We start from the raw sequence: 12,932 nt of genomic DNA on the forward strand, positions 1-12,932 counted from the left end.
GGCCTCGCTGCTCCCTAAGGCTTCCTGACCCCCTCCGTGGACCTGGGCCTGCCTCGGGGAGGGCTCTGCACACAAGGCGCCAGAAAGTTCACACCCTCAGGTTAGCAGCGATGTTCAGAGCAGCCCTTCAAGGGCGCGTCAGGGCCAAGGGCTGCCCTTCACCCACTCAGGGACAGGACAGCCAGGCTGCCCCAGGACATGGACCGGTGGTGCCCCCAGCTTCTCTGGGCAGGTGCCAGGTCACTGGAGACACTGTGCACGGAGATGACAGACGCAGCTTGGGCATCACACACCACTTGTTTCGACCGCTGGCTCAGCCACTGACCATCTGAGGAGACGCGGCAAGTCAGGTCACCACTCTGAGCCCCAGATCGTCATCTGTGAGAGGGTCAGTAACAGCCATTTAATAAGGTTGGAGGAGTAAACAGAAGGTACACAGACGGTCCACATAAGTGCACAGGGTCAGCAGGTCTGTGTGATGGGGTGGAGGGACACGTGGCTCGTTCCTTCCCAGAGAAGGGGCAGCAGCAGAGGCTCCGAGTCCCCGGAGAGCCTGTCCTCCACCCGAGTCACTGTGTGGACCTGCGCGAGTTGCTTAACCTCTCTCGGCTTATCTCTGGCTGTCTTGGGTTCTGCCCTAGTGGAAATGGAAATACTTCCAGGGTTATTATGAAAATTAAATCCCCCTACACACGGGAGCGCCTGCCTGCGGTGAGAGTGCAGTGAACACTTTCCTTCCTTCTACAGAGCCAGGCTCCTGCGCCACCCTCCTCAGCATCATCTCAGGTCCTATACCCTGAAGTTTTCCTTCCTGAGACTGAGGATATGGGATGTGGGGCAGGGGATGGGGTCGAGGTCCCAGCCCAGCATGGGGGGTACCCTTCGCGGTCACCGAGAGACAGAACTCAGGCGTCCTTCTGCTCTAGGACGAGGGGCATCACCCTTGGCAAGAAGAACAATTGTCCCCATCGAGCGCCCCAGCTTTGCCTCCAAACGGGCTCCTCCTTCAGGATTCCCAGAGCCCATTCACGGCACCTCGGGCTTCTGTCTGCTCTGCTTCAAAACTCAGGGTCAACGTCTCACAAAGACATTTTATTACAGACATCATCAAACTCATGCAGAAGCAAAAAGAACGGCCTCCTATGCTTGGCCCCCAGCTCCAACATTTATGAACATTTTCCAATCTTGTCTGCCTAGATCCCTCATGCTTTTTGTTGTTTTTTTTCCTGGAGTATTTTAAAGTGAGTCCAGATATCATGTTATTTTTTCCCATAAATACTTCAGTATAACTAAAAGGCCTTTTTAAAAAATATCTCTCTCAACGAACTATGGTTACCGGGGGGGAAGGGTGGGGTGGAGGGATAGACTGGGAGTTTGGGATTGACACGTACACACTGTTATCTTTAAAATAGATAACCAACAAGGACCTACTGTATAGCACAGGGAACTCTGCTCAATATCCTGTAATAACCTAAATGGGAAAAGACTTTGAAAAAGAATAGATACATGTATAACTGAATCACTTTGTTGCACACCTGAAACTAACACAACACTGTTAATGAACTACACTCCAATATAAAATTAAAAAATTAAAAAAATATATATATCTTTTTATGACTATCTGGCCATTATCACACCTAGCACAGTAAGGTTCTTTAATAGTATTAACACCCAATCCACATTCAAACTTCCCTGATTATCTCAAATTTTGCGCTTTTTTTCTAACTCCTATATTTTCTTCTAGGTTTCAGGTCTTATGTTCAAGTCTATTTTGAGTTGACTTCAGTATACGGTGTAAGATAAGGGTTCAGTTTTCCCAACACCATTTATTGAAGAGACTCTCCTCCCCCCTTTGTATACTCTTGGCTCCTTTGTTGTAAACTAATTGACCACATACATGTGGATTTATATCTGGGCTCTATTCTGCTCCATTGATCTGTGTGTCTGTTTTTATGCCTGTGCCATAACGTTTTGATTACTGTAGCTTTGTCATATAGCTCTTTTTATAATTTTATTTAGTTTTTTGGCTGCATTGGGTCTTCATTGCTACACACGAGCTTTCTCTAGTTGCAGAGAGCGGGGGCTACTCTTCGTTGTGTGGCTTCTCATCATGTGAGAAGCCCGGTGTGCGGGCTTCTCATCATGGTGGCTTCTCTTGTTGCAGAGCATGGGCTCTAGGCACGTGGGCTTCAGTAGTTGTGGCACACGGGCTCAGTAGTTGTGGCTCGCGGGCTCTAGAGCACAGGCTCAGTAGTTCTGGCACAGGGGCTTAGTTGCTCCATGGCATGTGGGATCTTCCCGGACTAGGGCTCCAACCCGCGTCCCCTGCATTGGCAGGCGGATTCTTAACCACTGCACCACCGGGGAAGTCCCTGTCGCATAGTTCTTATAAACTGATGGTTGGATCTCGAGGCTCCATTGGCTGCAGGTTAGATTTCTGCCATGACCCACTCATCTCATGTTCACCCCAACTCTCCTTCCCAGCACCACCGGCCCAGCCACAGCTGTGTGCCCTCCACACTGCGGCTTCCTCAACATCTTGTAAATCCTAGACGCAGGCTCTCTTTCACCTCTAGGCCTTTGCACCTGCCGTCTCCTTCTTCTGCTTCCCTGGGTGGGATGTAACTTTTCAGACGCAGTTCAGAGACACTTGTGTGGGTGGGTGCGTCCCCTGCTGTGCCCACTCCCACTCACATTTCCCGGCTCCGGGCTCCTCACTTACCTCTGTCCTTGAATGCATCCCCCACCCAGACTGGGAGCCCCTGAGCTGTAGGACTGACACTAGTCCTCTTCCTACCCCCAGGGCCTGGCACAGAACAAGCATTTAATCAGTGTTTAGGAGTGGACGCAACTTGCCCAGCAGCAGCGCTGGCTCACAGGGTGGTAGGGCGGTGATGGGGTTTTAGAAATGTTCTCAGGCCGGGCGCTGGACGAATAGCTAGCACCGGGCAGCAGCAGGAACCCACAGGCCAGAGAGAGCCCGCCTTCTGCGGGGGTGGGAGCAACAATCCAGCCAGGCTCTCCTGGGCCCCAGAGCCCGTCCTGCCCTCAGTGAACTGGAGACCAGCACTCCCCAGGCTGCGCTGCGTAAGGAGAGCCTGCTCTGCCTCGGGCTGGTGGAACTGTTTGGGGACCCATATCACAGGCCTTCAGGTGGAGTCCGCACCCACAGCCAGAGAGTGAAACGTCCCCAAAGGTGTCCAGATGGGGCGTCTTGACTGGTCACAGCAGGGGCCTGACAACATCACACGTCACGTCTTCCTTCATTTCTCTCCTTTCCGCTCATTACGGCCTCCAAGCACGTTCCCCCCACCCCCCCCCTTCGCTCTATCTCCCTTCCCGTCTGTCTTCACACCCATCACACCATCCCTTGTTCTGTTTTTCCACATTAATTGGTCATCAGTCCAACATTTATATTTTTATTACTCGTTGTGCTTATTCAGTAGAATTTCGTGGTCACAATTCCTAATTTAAGAAGCAGATAAATGGGACACCAATGTGTTTCTTCAAAGAGCTCACTAAAATAAGTCAGTTTTGTCAGCAGCTCTCAACAGGAAAAAAAGGTTATCTGGTCCCTGGTCCTTACGATGCCAAACAATTCATTTAACTTAAATTTCCCCAGGGATCTGACAACTTCACTGGCTGTTTCAGCAGAATCTAATCCAAGCTGCTAGGGGAAATGGTAAAATTCTCTTCACCCAGAGAACTTCCCATCCAGGAAACTGGGGCAGACTGACGCCCGCGGAGCGGCCCGATGGCTCAGGCCTCCCTGGGAACCTGCGTCTACTTTATGTCTCACGTTTAATACCAAGAGGAGGGACAGTGTGGGGGCAGGAGCCAAGCAGGGAAACTCTCCCCCAGAGGGAGGCGCTAGTAGGAAAGCACAGCTTCTCCAGCTGGCAGAGGGATGGCGGCAGGGGCAGGGGGCGGGGAGGGGATGATGAGGGCCAGAGTCTGGACCACCTGTTAGGAACTAGAGCCACAGAGGACACCCAGGTGGCTGCCGGAGCGGCCTCCTGAGCAAAGGGAGAGGGGCCTCCCCCCGCCCTCCAGCCTTAGCCTCCAGCCTCAGCCTCCAGCCTTGCCAGCGCCTACCTTTGAGCTGAACCTGCCCAGGTTCCAGTTGGCAAAGGAGCCTGGGAGATGTAGTTCCCTGCCTTCAAGGCCGAGAAGAGGGCAGGTGGGGAGTGGGTCTCAGGGCAGCAGGCGACCAGCACAGCGTGTGTGTGTGTGTGTGTGTGTGTGTGTGTGTGTGTGTGTGTCGGGTCTGGCCCGAGAGAGGCACTGACACTTTAGTGCATTCTGGTTTCCCAAGAAGCCCCACGAGGTAATGACCTGAGCGCACAGCAGGACCCTCCCCTCGCTGTCAGGGCCCCGACGCCACGAACGGGGTGGACAGCTCAGCGGGAGCAGATCAGAGGCCAGGGTCTCGGGCCCCCCGGGACGCAGTGCCCTGAGGGTCCAGCAACAGTGCAGTCGTACCCACGGACACGTGTAAGCAAACGCCACGCACACGCCTCCTGACTCATACGTGCACGGCACACTCAGACACGCACAGGAACTGTGGCTGAAACTCCTCGCATGCGCTTTGAATCTTCTTCCTAACGTGGTCTAAAACTCTCAGATGTGGTGTGTGGGGTAAACAGGTAATCGTACCTGTGAAAGTGTTTCTAAAGTTCATGGCGCGTCTCACACAAGTGCAGCAACGGCACCTGGGTCGCACCGAACCTCTGTCTGGTCTGTGCTCCATCGGCTGGGAGTGGAGGCGACACAGACGTCACAGGTGGAGTCACTGTAAGGGTCACAGGGTTCAGAGGTGCCCCTGACCTGGGGGAAGGTCGAAGGATGGCACCGCCCCCCGTGAAGCCCCCCAGGACCGGGTCTCACGGGCGTGGCTCTGCGTCACCGGGAGCCCCTGCCTGTCAGGTCAGGGCGCGAGCCAGGCCCCGCTGTGGCCTGGTGACACTTCCCCGCAGCCGTGGGAGGGGCTCCAGGGAATGCAGCGCGCGGGCTCGGCGAAGGGCCTACAGCCGAGCAGCCCAGGAGGACGGAGGCCCAGGGACCAGCCTGGCACCGGGAGCCGGGGTCACAGCCAGGGCTTTCAGGGCTCCATGTGAGCCTGGACTTAGAACACAGCCCCTGCAGCTTGGCACGTCCCCTGCACGACCCCACCTTGGGGCTCTGCGGGCAGACAGAGGGGGCCCAGGGGCGCCGTTACCCCCGGACCCAGGCGGGCGGGTTGCAGGGAACAGAAAAGCTCTTTGGCCAAGTTTCCTTTGACACCAGGGAGCTTCTGGCTGACACTGGGGTTAGGTTCCTGAGACCCCCGTAGCTGAAGACCCGCAGACCCCCCAGATCCCCAGCTGCCATCTCAGGAAGGACATTCTTCCCGAGCCATTTACGAGTAGAAGGAAGGGGTCAGGCGGGGGGCGGGGCAACTACACCAGCCACTAAATGGAGATCAATGAAGTTCCTGCCAGGACTAATTACTGCACTCTCGAGCCGGGAGCATTTCTACCGGCCAAACGGCCTCGTCTGCCTTGAACAGTGTGGGTGGGATGTGCTGGTGCCTTAACCCCCTGGCGTCTCCGGTTTGGACGCAGCTGTCAAGGAAGCAGGGTGAAGGGGGGCACAGCCGGCGGCCCTGGGTCGCGGCTCTGCATTGAAATTCATCACGGTTTGTCCAGCTCCCTCATCTTTGCTCAACACAGGCCCTGAAGAGGTCACGCAGCCACTGGTGCAACAGGCTGGTCCACACACGCCCTTGCTCCCCGCCTGGGTCCACACGCGCCACACCGAGGCCTCCCCACCATCTGCTCGCGTGGGCAGTGCTGGCCGAGGCGAGTCCAGTCAGGACTAGTGACAGGTCACACCCACGGGCCACTGGCTGGTCTAGAGAAGCAGCCAGTGCAGCACAGCCCAGGGGTGCCGCCCCCTCACTTCCCCGCGGCTTCCACGGCCGGGCCAGCCCTCAGCCGGAGCGAGCGCAACGTGGTCTTCCTCCGACTCTTGAAGAAAACCTGAAAGAGGTTTTGGGGAGAACAAGGACCAGAAGCTCCGAGCTGAAGAGCAGCGTCTGCAACAAACCCCCAGCTCCAGATGCCAGCCCGGTGTGCCTCAGGCCGAGGCAGCCGTGTGCGTGCAGGACAAAACAGAGGGACCCCCTCTCAGTAAAGGGAAACTAGGCAGCTAAGATCAACCCTCCTCGAAGGCAGCTAGGAGAAGTGTGATGTAACACAACAATCATCTTAAAAGTATTCAAGATGCAACAAGATAAGAAGGAGACACTGGGCTGAAATCTGGCTGCGGGAGTCCAGAGGTAAAGGCACTTTTGTCCTGAGAGCGTCCGTCCACCGTCTGGCAGGAAAATCAGCTGAGCAGCCTCCCTGGGGTGGGGCCCACCCGGCAGGGACTTTGATAAAAACGCCTCATCACGGATGTGCTTTTCAGAATGGACCAGACGGACCTCTGCTCTGACCTTTCACCCTCTGGTGATGGAAACCCAAGCCTTGAACTTGAATTAAGGTGCCTGCTTGAGGAATGCCCCCAGCACCTGCTGAAGCAAACAAAAATCCTCTCTGGGGGAAGAGAGCAAACGATTTGTCACACTCGATGCTCAGCAGAAAACTGAAGATGAGGCGCAGAAGGAAACAGAAGCCTTGAGTGCAGGCTGTCAGGAAGGACAGGTGACCGAGAGCCACAGGGGTGCCAGGGGGTCAGGATTCGCAGGTGCCGACCCTAAATATGAAGCCTGTAACTCATAAATACAATAAAACCCGGTGCACAGAGCTCACTGCAGGTCTGACGCAGCTCAGGAGGAAACTAATGAACTGGGAGACAGCTCAGAAGAAGGCGTGGTGCACAGCGGCAAAAACTCGCAAACGCCCTAAGAAGGGTAAAAGACTGTGAAGAAGACGTAGACGTCACTGGAGTTAGAGCGAGGAAAGACAGATGACGGGGCAGAAAGGTCGAAAAGGATACTCAGGGCTGAGAAAAGACATCAGCGCACAGATTCAAGAACCCCAGCAAATCCCAAGTAGAAAAAATAAAATAAATGTACATCTAGACATATCAGAGAGAAAACAAAGAAGAGAGTTCTAAAAACAGAGACCGAAAGACCAGGCGTAGAGTGGGAGAGAGGCAGGTGCCCCCTGATGTCCAGGAGCTGCTGGGACAGAGCTGACGAGACCCTGTCCCTGATGGACACCCAGGCCTGTGGGTGGGGTGGGCAGAGTTAAAAAGAGCAAAGAAAACCTGGGACCAGAAACAAACGTAAGGGTCCCCCGACGGCAGGTGGTGGGCCTGGGTCCCTGATCATTGTAACAAACCTCTGGAAAGGGGGAAGGTGCTTCTCAGGCTGGCTTAGCAACTGACGGAGAACAGAGAGCAGGACAGCCTCCAGGACAGGCCTGTGTGGCCCAACAGCTTCAGGGCTGGAACGCATAAGTTAAAAAGCGGGTGATGAGGATGTCCCTGGTGGCACAGTGGTTAAGAATCTGCCTGCCAATTCAGGGGACACGGGTTGGATCCCTGGTCCGGGAAGATCCCACATGCCGCGGAGCAACTAAGCCCATGAGCCACAACTACTGAGCCTGCGCTCTAGAGCCCACGAGCCACAGCTCCTGAAGCCCGCGCGCCTAGAGCCCGTGCTCTGCAACAAGAGAAGCCACCGCAATGAGAAGCCCGCGCACCGCAACGAAGAGTAGCCCCCACTCGCCGCAACTAGAGAAAGCCTGCACGCAGCAACGAAGACTCAATGCAGCCAAAAACAAACAAATAAATTAAATTTAAAAGAAAAGCGGGTGATGACGGCCCAAACGATCATACAAAATCATGGGCCTGAAACCTCAGTTACCTTCCAGGAAAGAATGAGTAATCTGTGCCTAAATGAGGCCCAAACAAACCAAAAACCAGATCATCTTGTCCACGTACTCCAAGAGCAGTCTGCAGTGAGTCTGGACTCGACTAGCATCGAATGACGTGGCTGTTTCTGTGTCAAGAAGACCTACCCTCACGCTGGGACACGTCGGCTCCAGCCGTCCGCCCTGGGGTGACCTCAAGGGAGCCGTGTCACCACACGCCTGGCCCCTGCCCCGCTCTTGGGTAAGCAGGGAGCCCAGATGCCGGCCGCCCCTCGAAGATTTACTGCTCTGTTCCCACCACCGTCTCCAGCCACCTCCAGTCTCTCAGCCGGTAATGCATTTTCTACATCCGTACAAGATTTATTCGAGGGGGGAGGTTTATTCAGCACATTCAGGGCAACAGAGAGGACGGCTCCTCCTCGAGCTCCGAGCGCGTTTGCCATTAGAAGCCTGGATGGGCGGCTCGGGTACTGGGCGGTGGCGCAGGGTGGGGTGACGTGGGGACACGTTCACGCGGCCACGACGCTGCTCTGCCGTCCCGAGGGGACGGGCCGGCCTGCGGGCACCCAGGTGGATTTAATTACGCACGGGCCCGGCGTCAGCTGGCCTGCCGAGCACAGGGACACCTGTGTGGAAGGACGCAGAAGTCCATGGACCGTGTTATCTGTATTCTGTGTAAATACAGGAGCCGAGCTTGCAGGCTGAGTGCACGTGCCGCCACCACTGCGCAAGTCCTTACCTGTGCACCTGGCGGCCGTACGACCCACCGTCGACCAGAGCATCCTGCCTCTGTCCAAACCTCTCCCACAGCTCCTAGTCTGAAATCGCATCTCCCAAATCCCACCTCGAAGGCCTTCCACGGTCCAGCCCTGCCCTCCAAGCTGAGCTCGGCCCCGTCGCGTTGCCCTGCACGTGCTGCTCTGGTCCCACGGCACCACCTGTCGCTCTCAGGGCCCCCTGAGGCCCTGTGACCACCCCGGGGTCTCAGTCTCCCCGGCTGCTGTAACAAGACACCCCAGACGGCGGCTAGTCAACAGCACTGATTTCTCACAGGCTGGAGGCTGGATGTCCAAGGTCAAGGCCCCGGCAGATTCTGCGTCTGGTGAGGACCCGCGTCCTGGTTCACAGCCAGCGTCTCCTGAGTATCCTCACGTGAGGATGGGGTGGGGGGCTCCAGGGCTCCCTTCTCATAAAGTCACTGACCCCAGCACGGGGCCCAACCCCCAGGGCCTCACCACCTGCAGAGGCCCGGTGTAGGTTGGGGGTCAGCGCAGGGATTTGGGGGCCCGGCCTTCAGCTTGGAGCCCCGTCCCTGCCCGTCTCGCTTTCTTCGGCGCACTCAGCCCGTCCGAGGTTTTCCTGACTGTCCCGTCTCCCACGGATGCGGGCTGCACAGAGAGCTGCTGCCTGTTTATCGCCAACCCCCGGGACTCTGTACGTGAGACCACACAACACACGTTGGGGAAAGTAAGAGGCAGTGAACACCGTGCTTGTGGGGCATGTGAATGAGAATGAGCCGTGTTGCCACACATTTCAGTTCAGTCATTCATTCAACAGACTCTCCGGGGCACCCACCAGACGCTCCAGCCGACGGTGGGGACTTGCGGCAGGCCCAGCTCCCACTGAGCTCACGGACAGGGACACGACCGGACGTGAAATCACGCGAGGCTCTGGATGCCGGCCCGGGGACGTGGTTGCACAGGGGCTCCTGGGCTGCGGGCACAGCGGGTGCAGAAGGACACTGGGCACTGCCTGACCCTCACGTGTGCGCGTCCACTCGCCGGGGTCTGAGCGCCAAGCAGGAGGACTGTGGTCCTGATGAAACACGTTCTGACCCCCAGGATTCCTCTCCGGCCTCTGCGCAGTCGGCCGGGCTGACACAGCCAAAGGGCACCGACAGGGCCGGGTGAGGGCTACTAGGCTGAGGTTCGGGCCGCCTGTCACCGGGCCTGGCTTCAGCAGGGGTCACTCTCGCCCTGTCCAGACACTCTGCAGTCCCACCCCGTCACGGGCCGTGCTGGGCAGTGCCTCGGCCTCCTTCACAGACGGGACCCCAGACCCCAAGGACCAGTCCCTCAGGGGCCTCTGCCCCTCCCACCCCTGCAGCCAGACAGGCGACCTGCCCTGCTCCAGCCGTGACCCAGCCGGGGCCCCTCCCCCTCCCCCCATGCAGAGTCCACTCAAGTCCCACCCCCTGCACCCGATACGCACTTCGAGGCTCTGGGGACTGGAGGGAGGCCGGATGAGAACCCTGTGGCCCGGGGGGCCCAGAACATCCCTCCCGAAGCCCACCTGGCCCACCCGCTCTGAGCGCCACTCAGCTGACAAGCTCTCGCCACCCCCATGGTGGTGTGTCTCTCCCGACGGGTTGCTGGTTTCTCCAGGGCGAGAACCTGCCTTATATTTTTTTTCCACCTTCCAAGTCCTGGCACACAGACCCTCCCTCAACTCATATCGACTGATTACGTTTCTCTCGGCCTTTTCTTACTGAGACTAATGCTTTAAACAAGTGGCATGAATCTTGCGTTTCATACCAGACAACCAGGCTCAGCTTTTTGGATATAACAGCTCTCATCAAAACAGAAGCTTTGGGCTTCCCTGGTGGCGCAGTGGCTAAGAATCCGCCTGCCAATGCAGGGGACGCGGGTTCGAGCCCTGGTCCGGGAAGATCCCACATGCCGCGGAGCAACTAAGCCCGTGCGCCACAGCTACTGAGCCTGCGCTCTAGAGCCCGCGAGCCACAACTCCTGAAGCCCGCGCGCCTAGAGCCAGTGCTCTGCAACTAAAGAAGCCACCGCGATGAGAAGCCCTTGCACTGCAACGAAGAGCAGCCCCCGCTCGCCACAACTAGAGAAAGCCCGCGCGCAGCAATGAAGACCCAACGCAGCCAAAAATAAATAAATAAAATTTTAAAAATTGTTAAAAAAAAAAAAAGCTTTTCACTAGGCTCGCATTTGGCCTTAATGATAAAAGGCTAAGCTGAAGCCAAATTCATGGATTTGCTGCTAAATCGCTCTTCCTGGCTGCCTGGACCTGAACTAGACTTGACAGGCATAAAGGAGTCAGCTCAGTTCTGAACCCCATGACGAGATGCTAAGCAGGAGAAGCAAGCAGACGAAGAACACGGACTACAAAACGCTATTTGGGTAAAGGCTGTGGACACACAGCCGGCAGCCCGTCTCCCATCAACCTCCTCTTTCCACGTGACTTCCACACTGAGAGAGGCCTCTGTCCTCCCCTCGAAACAGGGTGGATTTGTGACCGACAGATCACGCGGAAGTGACGCTACATGGCGACGGTTAGATAACGAAGTGCGTTTCCACCTTGGACTCCCGGTACACCTGCCCTCGGAACCCAGCCACCATCGCCCGGAGAGGGACGGAGGTCACCCACCTCCAGCGGACGGCAGCGCCAACTCGCCACACGTGATGAAGCCGTGCGAAGTGGACCCTCTGGGCCGTCCCGTCCCCGTGCAGGTGTCAGAGTCTCAGCAAGGCAGTCACTGCTGTCGCCGGAGCCACGGAATCAGGGCGGTTTGTTACCTGGCATCTCCCCAGTATTAGCAGGTCCTCTGCTGTAACTGATACCAAGGCCAGCCCGCCACGCTCCGTGGGCGGTCACAGGGACAGGACCGGAGGGGACGCTCCAGCGGGGACTGTGCCTTACCCAGGATGCTTTCCGTCCATCCGCACATTCTTGTGAAGGAAGAGAGCATGGGTATATTATTTGTGTTGTTTTTAAAATATGGAAAAAAACTGACGAAACATTCATTCTGTGAAAATGGATGTTTGTTATATTTCCCTGCTATTTTAATTTTCTAAATTTCTTTTAATATGGTAGCCGGTGAAGACTGATTCTGTGACCGCGTGAATCCGGATTTAGGGTCCGTGACTGGGAGGCAGAGACTGTTCCTCCCGACGTGTCTGCACCCCTTCTCCCCTCTTTCCTTCCGTTCTGAGGCTCCCCGGACCCGCCTCGTCACGGCATCGCCATCTCCGGCGTCCTCTCTGCCCGAGCCCCTCTCTCCTGAGCCGCCACCTGCACCGTCCCCCAGCCCGCTCCCCGCTCTCCCCAGGCTCTCTCCTGCCCGGCCCGGGCCCCACCTCCTCCGTGCGCACGCGCTCAAGCGCATCCCATCCATGAATTCACACGCGCGCCCACGCGCGCCCCGCCCATCTGCACGCTAACCCGACCCCTGGCGCCGGCGGCCTGGCGGCCTCCGAAGTAGTAGTTCTCCTCTGACCTCAGCTGCCCGTTACCCCCGTCCTTGCTGTGGCGCAGCACCCGTCTCCTGCCCTCCTGCACCCTGCCCCCCTCGGCCTGTCCTCCTGGGGCTGACACCTACACCCCTTCTCCTTCCCTCCCTGCCCCGCTCCCGAGATGCCCCAACAGTGAAGACCCCGCGCCCCCTCCCGCACCCCTCCCGCACCCCCTCCCGCGTCCCCTCCCGCGTCCCCTCCCGCGCCCCCTCCCACGCCCCCTCCCACATCTGATGGCCAGAGCCAAGCTCTTCCCCACCCCTCAAGTCGCGTCCACCTTCCCCCTCCGTTTCTGGCTCAGCTCTCGGCATCGCCTGGTCCGGGGCTCGGGGCTCATCTCCGGCCTTCTCCTCCCCTCTCCCGCTACCAGGTCTGGGGCATTATTCTCCTAATCAGCCCCCAGTGCAGGCACACCCCCAGAGGCCCAGGCCCTCACCGCTCCTCACCTGGATCCCATTACCGCCACACCCCCCACCCCGTCTCCCTGCCGCTCGCCTTTAACCAGGAAGCACGTCTCTGCCAGAGAAAACTTTCTAACACGCACATCTGGGCCCACCTCACCCGTCATCATCCTCGATGGGTAACACCTAACTCCCAGCCCTCACGTCGCCTCCTGCAAGCTTGCGTGCAGCTCACGCCTCCCTGCTTTCTCTTGCGGGGCTCCCTCCGCCCAGGACGCCCCGATTCCTCAGGTGACCCCTACTCCTCCTTCAAGGTCAGCTCCAGTCAGAGTGTCCTCAGCACGACCTGAACCTCGTCTCACGCCGTTGCCCAGGATACGGGCTCCTGAGAGCAGCGCGGTGGCCCTTTT

The 12,932-nt window shown here is 57.6% G+C and overlaps 1 protein-coding gene across 1 annotated transcript in view; it reads right to left on the minus strand.

Moving 5' to 3' along the window:
• SYT2 (synaptotagmin 2) overlaps positions 1–12,932 on the minus strand; it is an 82,936-nt gene that overhangs the window by 49,745 nt on the left and 20,259 nt on the right. The gene's annotated exons all lie outside the window — the stretch shown is intronic.

The sequence above is a fragment of the Delphinus delphis genome, chromosome 1 (genome assembly GCF_949987515.2).
Source record: "Delphinus delphis chromosome 1, mDelDel1.2, whole genome shotgun sequence".
NCBI classification, from domain to species: Eukaryota; Metazoa; Chordata; class Mammalia; order Artiodactyla; family Delphinidae; genus Delphinus; species Delphinus delphis.